This window comes from Schistocerca piceifrons, chromosome 6 (assembly GCF_021461385.2).
Source record: "Schistocerca piceifrons isolate TAMUIC-IGC-003096 chromosome 6, iqSchPice1.1, whole genome shotgun sequence".
NCBI lineage: Eukaryota > Metazoa > Arthropoda > Insecta > Orthoptera > Acrididae > Schistocerca > Schistocerca piceifrons.
Window position 1 is genome coordinate 398,107,076 of NC_060143.1, and position 16,040 is coordinate 398,123,115.

Below are 16,040 nucleotides of genomic sequence, written 5' to 3' on the forward strand. Positions count from 1 at the left end.
TAATCCTGAGCACAGTGCGTAAAATCTTACGAAACATCCTTCTTTGCTATCCATTCAAGATTACCCATGTGCACGAGTTGCTTCCTGCTGACCTGCCAGCAAGAGAATCAATACACAGAATTGTCGAATATGGGCAACGGAAAATCGACACGCAAATCAAATTAAAATGGCTCTGAGCACTATGGGACTTCACTTCTAAGGTCACCAGTCCCCTAGAACTTAGAACTACTTAAACCTAACTAACCGAAGGACATCACACACATCCATGCCCGAGGCAGGATTCGAACCTGCGACCGTAGCCGTCGCGCGGCTCCAGACTGTAGCGCCTAGAAGCGCTCGGCCACCAATGCTGGCGTCACGCAAATCAACCAGTACCACTTCATCCTGAAAAGATCACTGCGTGGTGCGGGTTTACGGCATCCTTTACCATGGGGCCATATTTTTTCCATGAAGAGATGCTTCCGGTCGTGTCAGCTGTACCGCGCTATGAGTGTCTTGTGCGCAACCACGTCATTCCAGCTCTCCAACAGCGTGTATGGGATCATTTTTATGCAAGACGGCGCACCTCTGGATACTGCCAATAAGCAGCTGCCGAAGCCCATTTCAAAAATGCTAGAATTATCAGCCGCCATTTCCCTACAGCCTGGCCGCCCCGATCACCTGATCTTGATCCGTGTGACTTCTGGCTGTGGGGCTATTTGAAAGATATTGTGTTCAGTGTTCCGATTGCAAACGTAGCTGCTTCGAAGGTACGCATTGCACAACACATTCTGAACGTAACCCAGGAACCACTTGGATCAGTTGTGCAACATGCTATGTCTCTGTTTCATTTTGTTGCAGGAAACGGTGGACAGCGTATTGTACACGTTTTGCGCTAGTCACGCGGAAATTAATAATCCGATGCCTTCTATGTGGTTTTTGGCCTCAGGACATTTAAAAACCGACTTTTCCCATCTGATGTGATACGACCTTGCCGTGGTGGATGGGCTTACGTAGCTAACAGTATCACACCCGTATACCCATGCACCCTGAGTAGCGCAGTTTAACGTCAAACGTACACCTCAGGCATTGTTGCAGCATTCATTTGTCATTTGTAGTCGACCACTATTAAATTATGATGCTTACAGCGCCATCTGTTGCTACATTTTGTAACTATTTTTCTTCTGCCATAGGTTTTCCTCCTCTGATAATATTCCGTTGAAATTTGACATCTTTGATCAGTGGTGTTATTTCTACAGCGGTTTGATAGTTTAGTTATGATCACTCTGTTGATTAGGAACAGAGGGTCTGGAACGTTTTCTTGTGAGATACTTCAGGTAACACTTCAGCTTCAGTCTGTGCGTTTTTATCAGGTACTTTGGACTGTGACCTGACAAGAAATCGAGTCGCACAACTGAGACAGTCCATGCGCACCCAGTTTCATTAGAAGCTGTTTGAAGAAGTGTCAGAAGCATCCTGGATATCTATAAATATGGGGAATGTGCAGTCCACAAAGTATTCGTAACTATACCTCTAAGGATTGCAGTCATATGACTGCACTTGATTAGTTCCATTACAGACAACCAAGCTTTTGTACACACTGAATCTAATCTGAATACCCGCCCGAAATCTCAGTCCAATAACTGTAAGCTAATTTAGATCTATGTACATTCACATAATTTAGGATTTGCAGGGTACTATCAGCTTAGCTTTGGGAAAGGGTTCTAACTTTGCTTTTGATAGCGGAAATAAGACAAAAAGGAACAAGAAGCGTTGTTAGGAATTGTAGAGAGAGAAAAAGCGTTACACAGTGTGAAATGATGCTAGACATTTGAAGTTCTCAGGAAAGCAGGTAATGTTATATGGGCAGATGGGCAATAGAGACTTCACAGAAGAACCAAGAGGTGAAAGTAATGGAAGACCAAGAACCTAGTTCTCGAATGAAAAATGTGCATGACAGAGATGCAAAATGGGTGAGGCATATGTTAGCTGTTACATGAAGTAAATTGTTAAACACAGCTCAATGAGAACCACTGTAAAGTTCTTCATCTCTGACTTCAGATGGGCATTAGGATCGATAACTTATATCGAAGCATTCTATTCAATGCCTACTATGGCGTAGTGACATCCATTTGTTAGATGTTTTTAGCACTTTCTTTAAACATGCTGCTTGCGGTTCCCAAGGTAGCATCCAAGTAACCAGAACTTGCCACCGGTGGGACCCCATACTGGTGGTCACTGCCTAACAAATCACCTATGGGGAGGCTGAGGGACTTAACACCAATACAACTCGTGGTGCATATCGCGCTATTGTCAGTGTCATTGCTGGGTAGAAGGACCATCCAGTGCCTCTGTTCCTGATCATTACTAGAGGCACTTCTGGGTGCCAGGGCCTACCTGTTTAGCGGAGCCAGGGTCAGTTGACTACGTGACTTCTGATAGTGCAGTACATCCCAGTGGGTCATTGCGAGTCATTATCTGATGTACGATCGAGTACACTAACAGCGTAAGGGCATTTTCTCACACTACGACTTCGTTTTCAGACTGCCAGACCGCAGCCTGTATGAATTCAGCAACGTTGCAGGAGTAGTGGTCTTGTGGAGGACCTGATAGCCGAGTAGAAATCTGGAGACAGTGGAATTCCTCTGCCACTGGCACTAGGCGTCAGACATAGAACTGTCAATCTTAACGAATCAATGTTAATGTTCTAATAATGTTATATTAACCTTGGGAGATGCTCTACAGGTTCCACAACGCCATCCTAACAAAGCATAGAGTGTGTACAGTACCTCTAGGGTGCTATAGAAGGATATCTAAATTAGGAGATTTTCCAAAGAGTTACTGATGACGTAGAAGTTTTTACTGTGTGTTAAAACATCTAAGAATAACTTTCATGGTAATTGAGAGAGCTGTATAGGAAAAAACTGTATAGGAGGAGACTGGAATATATTCAGCAAATAATTGAGATCGTGTAGTTGCTACTTAGATGGAAAGGAATTCGTGGTGAATCTCATCGAACTATCGTAGGTCTGATGAAGGATTTGTAACAGCAGCATATGATGGGGTAGTAACATTATATCGATCGTTTGATACAAGATTTGCCCCAAGTTCATATAGCTGATGAAAGTATTTTCCTTGATAGTGAAGGTAATATGCAGGTAAGGTGGAAATCTAGTAATGCCTATCAAATAGACACGGAACACTAAGGGATCTCTCTAGTCCCTGTTAGTCACTTCTGAATGCCGTTTTGGTTCGGAAAACGTCTAATTGCCTACAATGAACGTGTGGAAAAATTCCGCAACTCAGTGACATCAGCGATACACGCCTACAGCTATGTGCATCTGTTTGAACATCTTTCTAGGAAATGAGAATCGTACAGTTTAAATAACTTGCATTCATTGCACCAGCGACCTGCAATGAACAGGTACTAATAAGGAAACTAGTCTTTTTTACTCATAATCTAGATTGAACTATACAGCTATCCCACCAGGTGCAATCTTCTCTTGCTGGACTGGGTTTCAGGTAAGTTTCCACGAAGCAGAAAATCAGAGTGGAACAATTTATGGAGACAGAATTCAGTATTTTGTGCATCTCTCAGATATCCTTCGTTTCAGTGTCTTGTGGACTAGTTTCACGTAAACGCTTTAAATTAGCTAGAACTTGAGAACTGTTGCGTATCAACTTCAGCATTTACAGTGGAGATCGAACGTTTCGAAATGATTGTGAATAGACTTACTGGATGTGGATATAGTAGGCGGTAGGCGCGCCCTGGATCTTGTCCCGCCCTGCCCCGTGTTGACAGCGACCAATCCACAGATGAGCGAGGCTGGTCTGCAGACGAAGGCGGCGAAGCAGCCAGCAGGTGCTTCTAGCTTTTGGTCCTCTGCAATTGCGGCGATATTATTGTTACTGAGTCGTCACTCTTCGCAGGGCTCTGCTCCCGTCGAAGACGAGGAGACTTACAGGGAGTTGCCGCATCGATGTGGCCACACTGCAACGTCGACGGCAGTGTGCGTCAGGCACCAAATAATGCTCCCAAGAGTATTTTTAGGGACAGTCTAACCATTATCTCAGCAGACGTTTTAGGTGATCACCGAGGTTTTCGAGAGACTCAAATCCTCCAACGATTCCTAACGAAGTCCTAGCCTTGAAGCTGTGACTACTAACAGACCATTCGTGTACAGACACCCTGTTCTTACCAGTGAAATTCTTTTCTGAGACACAAATGCAGTAAGTATGAGCAATTTTCAAAACACAGAAAAATGCCCGGAGAATAACTAAAAACAATAGTCAATATCTGACAAAACACTGTTGATCTTGCTTCACTATTTAAGTACGTTCACTCATCGCATATGGACATCGAAAACAGCACTGATAATTACTGTAACCAGAAAACGAGGTAATCGAAGCATTTGGCGTATGGTGCTATAGAAGGATGCTGGAAATTACGTGGACTACTAATGAAAGAAGTAAGGTTCCCAGCAAAATTGGCGTAGAAAGGAACATATGGAAAACACTAACAAGAAAAAATATGATAAGAGATCAAGGAAGAACTCCATGGTAGTAAAGAAAGCTGAAGAAGGCGCAAACTATAGGGGAAAACAGATTGGAAAACATGAAACAAGTAATTCAGGGCGCAGGTTTCAAGCGATACTGTGCAATGATGAGGTAGTCCAAGACGAATCCGTGGAGAACCACAATGAACTTATCATAATATCGACGACTTAAGAAAACAGTACCATGAAACAAGATCTAGACAAATTAAGTTTATTCAAAAAAGTAATTTCTACGGAGAAATAAAATTATACATTAAACTGCCGAAGAAGATTAAGGGGGGAAGGGGGGGATATTCATGAAAAACCTACACTATTTAAAAGATGCACCAAATCCACAATTCTGAAGATACAGAAAGGAAATTTTGTACCATGCTTTGGATTAAATTAACACACGTGCTGATAAGCGACTTGGATTATAATTATTTAACTTTCTTGAACGGACTTTAAAAACTTTGTTTTCGAAAGAATAGTGCACGTACCTTTTTCTCAGGAAATGTTCAGGAGATTACTACAAAATTTTCTCCTTCAATAAAATTCTTCAGGGTATCAGACCGCATCGTCATAATTTTAAAATGCGCCAACGTTTCGGCCAGCGTTGCAGCTAGCCTTCATCAGGGCCTTACGTTAACTGCTAAATGAACACACCTGGATTCCTTAAATAGCTGCACGAGAAAACCGTGTCGTTACTTGATTGGCTGTACTAGGAGGAGGAGGAGGGGTGAAAGGTATGCTTTATTGGTGTTTCCTTTATTATCTGTTATTGGCTGAAATAGCTGTTTTCTATTGGTCTTTATATTAATCCACCCCATTGGAGGAGACGGACGAATAGCGAACAGGTGATGGCTGTGACGTCACACTGTTTCCATGCTGTCCAGAAGCCGGCTGCGGCGTGCCATTGCTTTGTGTGCTCGCGACCACTACTGTGGCTCTCCGCGTGTCCGCATGGGCCGCCTCGGCTATGCCGCCGCTCCGTAGCCCTGCTATTGCAGGCAGCCAAGACCTCGGAAGCTTGTACCCGTCCTCTCTATTCATGTTGGCGGGTCTTTTGGCTATTTCTATCGCCTCTCTAATCTTTCTTTTGAAAGTGAGAGGCTGTTTCGCCAGGACGCGGGCTTCTTGAAAAAATATTGGTTTCCCGCACTCGTCTCGGTGTTCCGCCACTGCTGACTTAGTGTGTTGTTTCAGGCGGATATATCTTTCATGTTCCGAGAGCCTAGTGCTGATCGGACGTCCCGTCTCACCTATGTAAACTAATCCACACGCACAACCAATTTCATACACGCCAGCTGTGTGTAGTTTGTCAACTGCATCCTTGGTAGAACCGAGCATGTCTGATATTTTGTTTCTGCTTCGGAAAATTGGTCTGATGTCGGCTTTTCGTAGTATTTTGCCAATACGTTCGGTGACCCCTTGTACGTATGGTAACACAGCAATGCTCTGTGCCTCCTTCTCCTCTTCCCTATTAGTCTTCTCCCTTGTCGACATGGTGCTGTCTATCATCTGCTTCCCATAGCCATTAGTTCCGAAGATGGACCTGAGGTGTTCAAGTTCTGTCTTCAGATGTTCTTCGTCGCTTATCCTGTACGCTCTCTTCGTTAGCGTGTGCAGGGCGGACTTCTTCTGCGTGGGGTGATGGTGGGAGGAGGCGTGAAGGTACCTGTCCGTATTGGTTGGTTTCCTGTACACTTTGTGGCCAAGTTTACCATTAGGCTTTCGATAAACTTCCACGTCGAGAAAAGGCAGCACCCCATTCTTCTCTGTTTCCATTGTAAACTGGATTTTTCTATGCTGTTGGTTAAGGTGCTTGTGGAAGTTCTGTAACTCCTCTTCTCCGTGGGGCCAGATGACGAAAGTATCATCGACATAGCGAAGCCAACAATTTGGACGTAATGGTGCGGACTGGAGGGCTGTTTCCTCAAACGCCTCCATGAAAATTTCTGCTGCGATAGGCGATAGGGGTGAGCCCATAGCTACACCGTCAGTTTGTTCATAAAATTGACCTCTCCACCTGAAATAGGTGGTAGTCAGACAGTGGCGCACAAGCTCACATACATCAGGTGCCACGCGTTCTTCTAGGATGTTCACAGTATCTGACACTGGAACATTCGTGAATAGGGATTTGACGTCGAAGCTAACCATCAGATCGTGGTCCGTAACACGCATTTCCTTTAGGAGAGACACGAAGTGAGTGGAATCCTTAACGTAGGACTCGGTTTGATGCACTAGGTGTCGGAGCCTAGGTGCCAGTTCATTCGCTAGGTAGTAGGTCGGCGAATTTATACTGTTTACTATGGGCCTTAAGGGGAAGTCGGGTTTGTGTACCTTCGGTACACCATATATCCTTGGTGCCTGTGTCACTTACGGGATGAATCTTAAGGCCCATAGTAAACAGTATAAATTCGCCGACCTACTACCTAGCGAAAGAACTGGCACCTAGGCTCCGACACCTAGTGCATCAAACCGAGTCCTACGTTAAGGATTCCACTCACTTCGTGTCTCTCCTAAAGGAAATGCGTGTTACGGACCACGATCTGATGGTTAGCTTCGACGTCAAATCCCTATTCACGAATGTCCCAGTGTCAGATACTGTGAACATCCTAGAAGAACGCGTGGCACCTGATGTATGTGAGCTTGTGCGCCACTGTCTGACTACCACCTATTTCAGGTGGAGAGGTCAATTTTATGAACAAACTGACGGTGTAGCTATGGGCTCACCCCTATCGCCTATCGCAGCAGAAATTTTCATGGAGGCATTTGAGGAAACAGCCCTCCAGTCCGCACCATTACGTCCAAATTGTTGGCTTCGCTATGTCGATGATACTTTCGTCATCTGGCCCCACGGAGAAGAGGAGTTACAGAACTTCCACAAGCACCTTAACCAACAGCATAGAAAAATCCAGTTTACAATGGAAACAGAGAAGAATGGGGTGCTGCCTTTTCTCGACGTGGAAGTTTATCGAAAGCCTAATGGTAAACTTGGCCACAAAGTGTACAGGAAACCAACCAATACGGACAGGTACCTTCACGCCTCCTCCCACCATCACCCCACGCAGAAGAAGTCCGCCCTGCACACGCTAACGAAGAGAGCGTACAGGATAAGCGACGAAGAACATCTGAAGACAGAACTTGAACACCTCAGGTCCATCTTCGGAACTAATGGCTATGGGAAGCAGATGATAGACAGCACCATGTCGACAAGGGAGAAGACTAATAGGGAAGAGGAGAAGGAGGCACAGAGCATTGCTGTGTTACCATACGTACAAGGGGTCACCGAACGTATTGGCAAAATACTACGAAAAGCCGACATCAGACCAATTTTCCGAAGCAGAAACAAAATATCAGACATGCTCGGTTCTACCAAGGATGCAGTTGACAAACTACACACAGCTGGCGTGTATGAAATTGGTTGTGCGTGTGGATTAGTTTACATAGGTGAGACGGGACGTCCGATCAGCACTAGGCTCTCGGAACATGAAAGATATATCCGCCTGAAACAACACACTAAGTCAGCAGTGGCGGAACACCGAGACGAGTGCGGGAAACCAATATTTTTTCAAGAAGCCCGCGTCCTGGCGAAACAGCCTCTCACTTTCAAAAGAAAGATTAGAGAGGCGATAGAAATAGCCAAAAGACCCGCCAACATGAATAGAGAGGACGGGTACAAGCTTCCGAGGTCTTGGCTGCCTGCAGTAGCAGGGCTACGGAGCGGCGGCAGAGCCGAGGCGGCCCATGCGGACACGCGGAGAGCCACAGTAGTGGTCGCGAGCACACAAAGCAATGGCACGCCGCAGCCGGCTTCTGGACAGCATGGAAACAGTGTGACGTCACAGCCATCACCTGTTCGCTATTCGTCCGTCTCCTCCAATGGGGTGGATTAATATAAAGACCAATAGAAAACAGCTATTTCAGCCAATAACAGATAATAAAGGAAACACCAATAAAGCATACCTTTCACCCCTCCTCCTCCTCCTCCTCCTAGTACAGCCAATCAAGTAACGACACGGTTTTCTCGTGCAGCTATTTAAGGAATCCAGGTGTGTTCATTTAGCAGTTAACGTAAGGCCCTGATGAAGGCTAGCTGCAACGCTGGCCGAAACGTTGGCGCATTTTAAAATTATGACGATGCGGTCTGATACCCTGAAGAATTTTTATTGAAGAAGACAACGGCCGCGGAAGCCTACGCTTACACAAAATTTTCTGTTTAATCTCTTTGCACATAGTAAGCTTCTCTAATGAGGTTCTTTTAATATGTCAAACAGGAGAATTTTAGTAATTTTTTTAAGTGTAATTTTGTAAGCATAACATAAAATCCATGCAAAATTCAAAGGATTTTACCACATATCTCAGCTCACACTCAAAAGTTTCAATTTACTCTTGAGACAATATTTATTGGGTTTATTGAAATAAGTATACAAAACTTCGTATTTCTGACCTTCAGATACTGATAAAAAGATATATAATCATTAAAAAACGTAATTTTCAGGAAATTCAATTCTGAAGTTCCCCCTAAAATTTTTCTGATGTCACCTCTTGAAAACGCCCCAGATTTGTACTCAGGGTGTTTCATCCTCTCAGGTCCTCTTTTCTGGTTTCTTATTTTCTTCCTTCTTTCCTTTATCAGGTCTTTAACTGACTTTTCAGCTGCAGAGACGCACTGGAACCCATTTTTCTCAATATGTCTTGAGTGACATTTCCTATCTTAAAATCCAGTCTCTCTAATATCTTCACCCTCCTGACGTTCCAGTCATTAAATACAACAGCATCGTAAGTTGCATTTCTAGTAACTGTAGCAGATGAAAAATATGGTTTTAGGGTATCGTTTCCATGCAAGTAAATTTAGAGACTCATTTTGCAATAACGCACTTGTTTAGAAGATCATCGGACTGAAACCTTTAAGTGGGCTTGACAATGTCCAGGATACAATTTGGAAGCCTCTCCTTGTTAATGTAGAGGTTGTCATCCCTCATAGCCTGTAGATATTTACGTTAGTTAATGTTGCACAGATAATGAATGGGATGTCTTGCATTCACTAAAATCTGCAAACGCAGTGTCTCTCTTTCCCTATTGAATGATGAAAGAATGGAACACTTGCGCACATCTCCATCAGTTGCAAAATGCAAAACCAGAGTTGTTTCTTCCTAAACAAAGCAGCTGGTTTGGTATATTTTCTAACAGTCACGCATTACCTATAAAAGTAGTGAGTATGCGCCATAGCCTTCTAGATACATCCCGTCCAAGTTTACTTGAAACTAATCCATGGAATCTTTGGTCACGGAAATATTGTATTTCTGCTTCAAGAAGTGGACGTAGCAGGACGGTCGCGTCACAAAATTAATGGATGCGATATCATCATTGAAACTTTGTTAACTCACTGACAATGAGTTCTAGTTGAAAACTGACATTCTCAGTTAATTTCATTTGTGTCCCCCCTTAAAGAGATTGCTAAAAAGTACTTATTTGGAAAGACAATTAACACGATGTTGGGTGTTGGTTATGGTAAGCTGCATACCCGTATGAAGCGCAGGACCATACTTTAGTGACCAACGGAGTCAGGGAGAACCCCAAAAAAATCAACCAGATTAGTTTAAAACAAGGATAATACCATGCAATGCATATTTATTATTTAATGAATTTTAATAAGGGTAGCTCAACTGAGCATGGAAGAAGTGGGTACCACATCATTCTCATAGATGTTTTAATGGGAGAAGGGATATTCTGATTACATATTGAAAAAAAATGACCATTGTAACAATGATTTATTGTCTTTAAACATGACAATTACCCACTGATACATTGAGAGTGATAATTCACAAACGCACAAGGGATTACAACTGAAGTGTAACCTTCACACAGGTAGGTGAGGAGGCTGAAACAGTGATACTTTAATAATGTGCGAACATGGCCAGCGACTGCGTAAGTTGTTGGTTAAATGTAGAAAGCACACTAAAAGGTGGGATTGAATACCCTAAGACTGCCACAACGCGCATTGAGAGTAACAAGCTGGATGCATGCCTTTGAGTCTGCACACTCGGCTCCTGAATGGAGCGAGTTAACTTCGCGTCCAAAGGGCGTCCGTGCGTGCAGTGGAGACTCGTCTTACCCAGCGGGTAGCGCGTGAATAAATCAGACGGTGGCAGTAGCGACTGGAGCTTCAGATTCAAGATTCAGCTGTCTCTTGTACAGACGTCCTAGTTGCAACAAGGCTCGTCTCGTCAGGCATCTCTAATGAAGTCTCACGTCTGTCCTAAATTCTGCGAAGGCCTAAAGAGAAGGCAGTTCCTTCTCGCTCATACGTAGCTCTGCTTTTTTTGTCAGAGCAGAAACTGTATGGCCAATGGTTCACGAGCCATAACCAGTGAAGTACAAGTTAAGATATTAAACAATCCCTAGTCTTGGGGATTTTTGCTATGTTGAAGTAAAATAGTGCTCTGAGGTGCGGAGAAACGCAGCAAAATCTTTCCCACTCCGTGGTACAGTTCTGAATACAGGCTATCCAACGCTCTGCACTAACACACAGTGAAGAAGTGCGGGCTCTCCAGAAAATAATAGTATGGCCCAATCGGAAAGCTTGATTATGGAAGTTCAAACCGAATGTTATTCTGAGACGATGTAACGAAAATTCACACGGCCTCTGAGAAGTCACATCTGGTGTGGGATTTTTATCTTGCTAAAAGGCATCTATGAAGAATTCGATGTTTCTTCCAATAGAAGAAAAAGGCATCCCATATACCGCCTGCAGAGTGAGCTGGGATACAGGAATGCTAGTCGGACTGCCTGAAGCTGTGACTCAGTCAAGATCTCAACGTTTTTATGATGGCCAACTCCTCTTAAAAGAATTCTTATCTCGTGCAACCAGCTTGTAAGTTTTCAATTCTTTGGAACCTCCACTGTACTACAGAGGAAACAAACACAAAGTGAAGTGGAAACAGCCACTGCTGATGCTAAGCTAATTCTGCAATTTCAGAGTAGTGTAACTGATCAACTACTTTATCAGGAAAATTTACATACCATTCTCCCAAATGAGTTAGTTGACAGTTTCACAAAAAAGTAGCCATCTTACAACTACCTATTTTTCTAAGCTATTAACTCTGTACACTGAAGGATTGCTTACTTAACACAGAAAGGTCATGGTAAAAAAAAGAGGTAGCGACAAGCCGAGAGGTAGCGACAAGCCGAGAGGTAGGACTACACCACGGCAGGAGCGACACCTGCAAGAAGTGAATATAAGCGTCGCTCCTGCCAGCCTTGGCCGGACATTAGTGGACTATTAGGATGGCCTAGCAGAGTGTGCTAGATATCAGATTGTGGTGATCCATATGCATTGATTGTTTAAACATTGTGTATAGCCATGACTGATTTATGTTGCACATCGCCCATCGAGTGTGACACCTTTGTAGATTAAAGTTAAGTATTGTCAATCCGCTTTATAGAAATAAAATTACTAATGTTATTTGCTTGAATTATTGCATAGCATTCCAAGAACCCAGCATTCCTTTGGCACCCTATACGAGACAAGTGGGCAAGACCCAACAATAACCAACATCAATGTAGAAACTCCTGTACAGAGTGTGCCGCTATTTATAGGGACAATGAATATTCTGGAACATGCAAATATTACATACATAACGATGGAAAATCTTCCAGAAATAACGAAGACTAAATATCAATTAACCGTATGTGACATCTGACAAGTGATGAAGGAGACGATGCGACCGAAAGCAACACTTCAGTAACGTTTTCGACAGCCTAAATTTCCGCATAGGAGTAGGAGTTGACAGCTAGCCTTCCGGGGTATGCTTGACATTATAGTGCCCTCGGACCTTCTCCATGACGTCAGTAAGCGCCATAATTTGCGCAAATTTGGCTGTGAAAGTGACACTGCTGGATCCATGTTCAGCACATCAGTACTGAACGTACCACAAATTCACTATATAAAAACCTTTGCAATTCACACGTTTATTTATGTACCCCCCAATGTATCAACAGTACTTGGACACCCGTGTACAATGCGAAACTTACCACTAGATGTCACGAGAAGCGGACCCACCAGTGTAAAAGTAGGCGTAGGGTATTTATAATTTCAGTAGGAAAGCAGCAGCTGCATAATGGGTCCGTCAGGAAATCTCAGTCAGTGACTCCAAGTGCGGTTCAAGTGAGTAACGAAACTACAAGGGATATACCAATCTTTATGCAGATGCTTACATCGGCTATTGATAATGTGACTAAAGCGGAAACGCGAAAAAACACCTAGAGCTACAAGACCAGACAGATCTGATGATGTACTGACGCAAAGGGACCGTCGAGCATTGTAGAGGGTGGTTGTAAAAAAAAAAAATCACATGAAATCAGCGGAAAGACTCACTCGTGTGAAGTGCTACCAGCAGTACAGACAGCACAGTGATTGTGCATACGGAGTTAAAAAGAATAGTGTACCAAAGTCCAGCAGCTCCTCATAAGTCACACGTTTTTGTAGTCAAGCTAAGCAACACTTGAAGTGGTGTAAAGAATGACACGACTGGACAGCTTGATAAGGGCAAAGGACTAGGGCACAGAATAATTCCCACTCGCTGAATGGAGCATTATAGGGCTCCAAGTGGTGTGTATGAAAGGTAAGTATAATCGTTCAATCCACTGTTTAAGGAGGCGAAAGACAGGTTGATAGTTCTGACATGCAGAGGATTAGGGCATAAGGCAAAGCAAAAAATTTGGCTACAGCGACTAGGTCAGTGGAATAAAAAAACACCACCATTCTAGGAAATACCAAACACACCTGCAGAGGACGTATCATTAGAGGTACCTGATCTTCCCCTAAACCTGTAGAGGCGGCATACATGGTGCAATGGTTGAAATGTGTCATTCCCAGCATTCTTGCTTCTGTCTTTTTGTGAAGTGACAGACCCGGGCACAGAGCCATTTAAAGGTAATGAAGTGCTCGACTGATGGATGTTACTTATGGCATTGGAGAACCTGCCTACAATCTCTAATGGCCTCAGCAATTTCGACGTCCACCAAGATATTACCTTCCAAATGGGCATTCCAATGAATATGGGATCGCTAAGTCGGCTGCTGATAGTATGGCTGCTGTTGCTTTCTGGACAGCCTCGTCAGTGCCTCCATTTTGAGGTGATCTCAGAACAAAAGTGGAGTTGAAACGATCCCATTTGGCATTGTGGAGACCCCACCTAGTCAGACACCCAGGGGAGTGGTGCTGAGGGAGGTACAGGAAGCTTGGGAAATGGTACCACATAAATCATTGTGGAACCTCCAGTTGATGGATGGGAGAAGACCAGGGATGTTAATAGAGTGATCAATGGGCGAGTGAGTTCCATGTGTCACACTCAAGCGAGTATAGGCAGCAGTATTCAAGTGAGAGGTCGCGATCTGTCAGGATGTTTTCAGTGTCCTTACCACAGCCAGTGATCGTGGTTGTACCCCACGAAGGGTTATGGGCTCCGAAACCGACCAAGATTAGGAAACATGGGGGACCTGAGAAACCAATGCAGGTAATGTATTCTGAGGCACTCTTCCATTGGGAGGGAGATAAACATTTCAGTTGGCAAAATCCTGAAATGCCCTTACCTGAACAGCTACAGCCTCGAAAATTTCATTAAGAAGCCAACGTTCGTTATATAGAGAGATCAGAACTCCACCGACACTCTGTCAAACAGCACGATTCTTAAATTATACGCAGTAGCCATGAAGGGCAGGGTCCACATTGCTGAAAACCAAGTTTCCTGAAAGGCAATGCAGAAAGCAGGGGAGGAGCTTAAGAGATGGCGCAGTTCAGACAGGAGATCGAAAAAAAAAATTGCTGTAATTTCCTTCACCTTTCAAGATTCTCTTCACTATGACCAGCAGCCTGTGGCTCCTTCATCCACTGGCTGATATCTGATTGCAGACTGGCAGAAACCTTTGAGGGAAATGCCCAAGCGACTCCTTCCTGTCGTGAGAAGCCGAATGAGGTTGATGTATTTCCAGATGGGGGACAGGAATCTGGCATCTCCGCTGGGTAGGGAGCTATTGCTGCCAAAGTGGGTGTGGGAGAAGCAGCAGGAGGAAACCCTCCAACCATCAGAAGGGCAGGCATGGTCGAGCACCACTGAGGTCTCGCTGTAGGTTGCGTGATGGAGGTGAGTAGCATTGACGGAGAGGATGACACTGTCATAGCTGTAGCATATGATGCTGTCACGCATGCAGGATGTAGGCTTTCGTACTTTTTCTTTGCCTCTTGGTATGTCAGTCTGTCCAAGGTCTCACATTCTTGTACTTTCTCTCTGAAAGACTATACAATCTGGTGAGCAGGTGGAATGGTGCTCTCCACAGTTGATGTAAACAGGGATTGAGCACAAGGAACAACATAATAGTGGTCATCGACAATCCCTACAGACTGTACTGGTATTGCAGCGTAAGATCATGTCCCTGAACTTCATACCACTCTGCTTGGGGAGGGGGAGGAGGAAAACACAGTTTAACATCACATAGATATACCATTACCTTTATCTTTTCAGGCTACGGATCGCCCTCAGAGGCTACGATTAACGCCCCACTCGCAACCTTATTGTCCTTTTCCCCCTATGCCCCATCTCTCCATGACTGCGCGCAGCTCCTCCTCTGACTGCAAGACGAGGTCACGATGGAAAATAATGCTCTGGACCATATTTAGACAATTATAGGAAATGATAGTCACCGGAATGTTTCCCAGCTTGTCACAAGCACGCAACCCCTATTACTGGGCAGGAGACGCTTTTTTTATGAAAATTGACCCACTCTTCATTTTCAAGATGGCTGCAACTTCCACAAACTTATCCGTTATAGTCTCCACAAAGAATAAATGATTGTGGCCAAAAAGGAATCCCCATTCGTCCTTGTAAAAACCAGGTATTGGGCTGACTCTCTCCGTTTGTCGCTTAGCCCAGCGTTCCACCCACAGTGAAGCCAGGGAAGGAAACCTTGAGGTCTTCGCTCTCTGCATTGAACGAGTTCTTTCCTTCTGTGAAGACTACTTAAGTTTCATGACCACCAGGAAGACGAAGTCTTATCCACTTATACTACCTTATTGGAAACGAATGATGCTATTGTGGAAAGTCAGAAAGGTGAAGCAGACACCACACTAGTGACCTTCCCTGCACAATGCACTCTTCTGAAAAATTTGGAAAAGTGGTGGCAGGTCAAACCCAACAATGAAGACCATTTATTTATTAACTAAAAGATGTAGAGAGCGCTGGAAGTGAAATGGGTATCTAGGGTCTAAATCATGTACTGGGCCCATGCAGGGTCTACACCACTAAGGGAATTCTATGGAAAGGCAGAAGGAATAAAGGGACATACTCATCGAATAGTTGAGAGACCCTCTGCATCTTCCTTTCCTTCTCATAAACCAGCTAACATGGAGTTTTGGTTGTGGCAATTAACCCACGCAGGCGGCAGAACACAGGGGCTCCCCAGATGGAAACGGTGTCCACAATCATAGAAAAAAGGGTACTCTGTACAACACGTAAATGTACC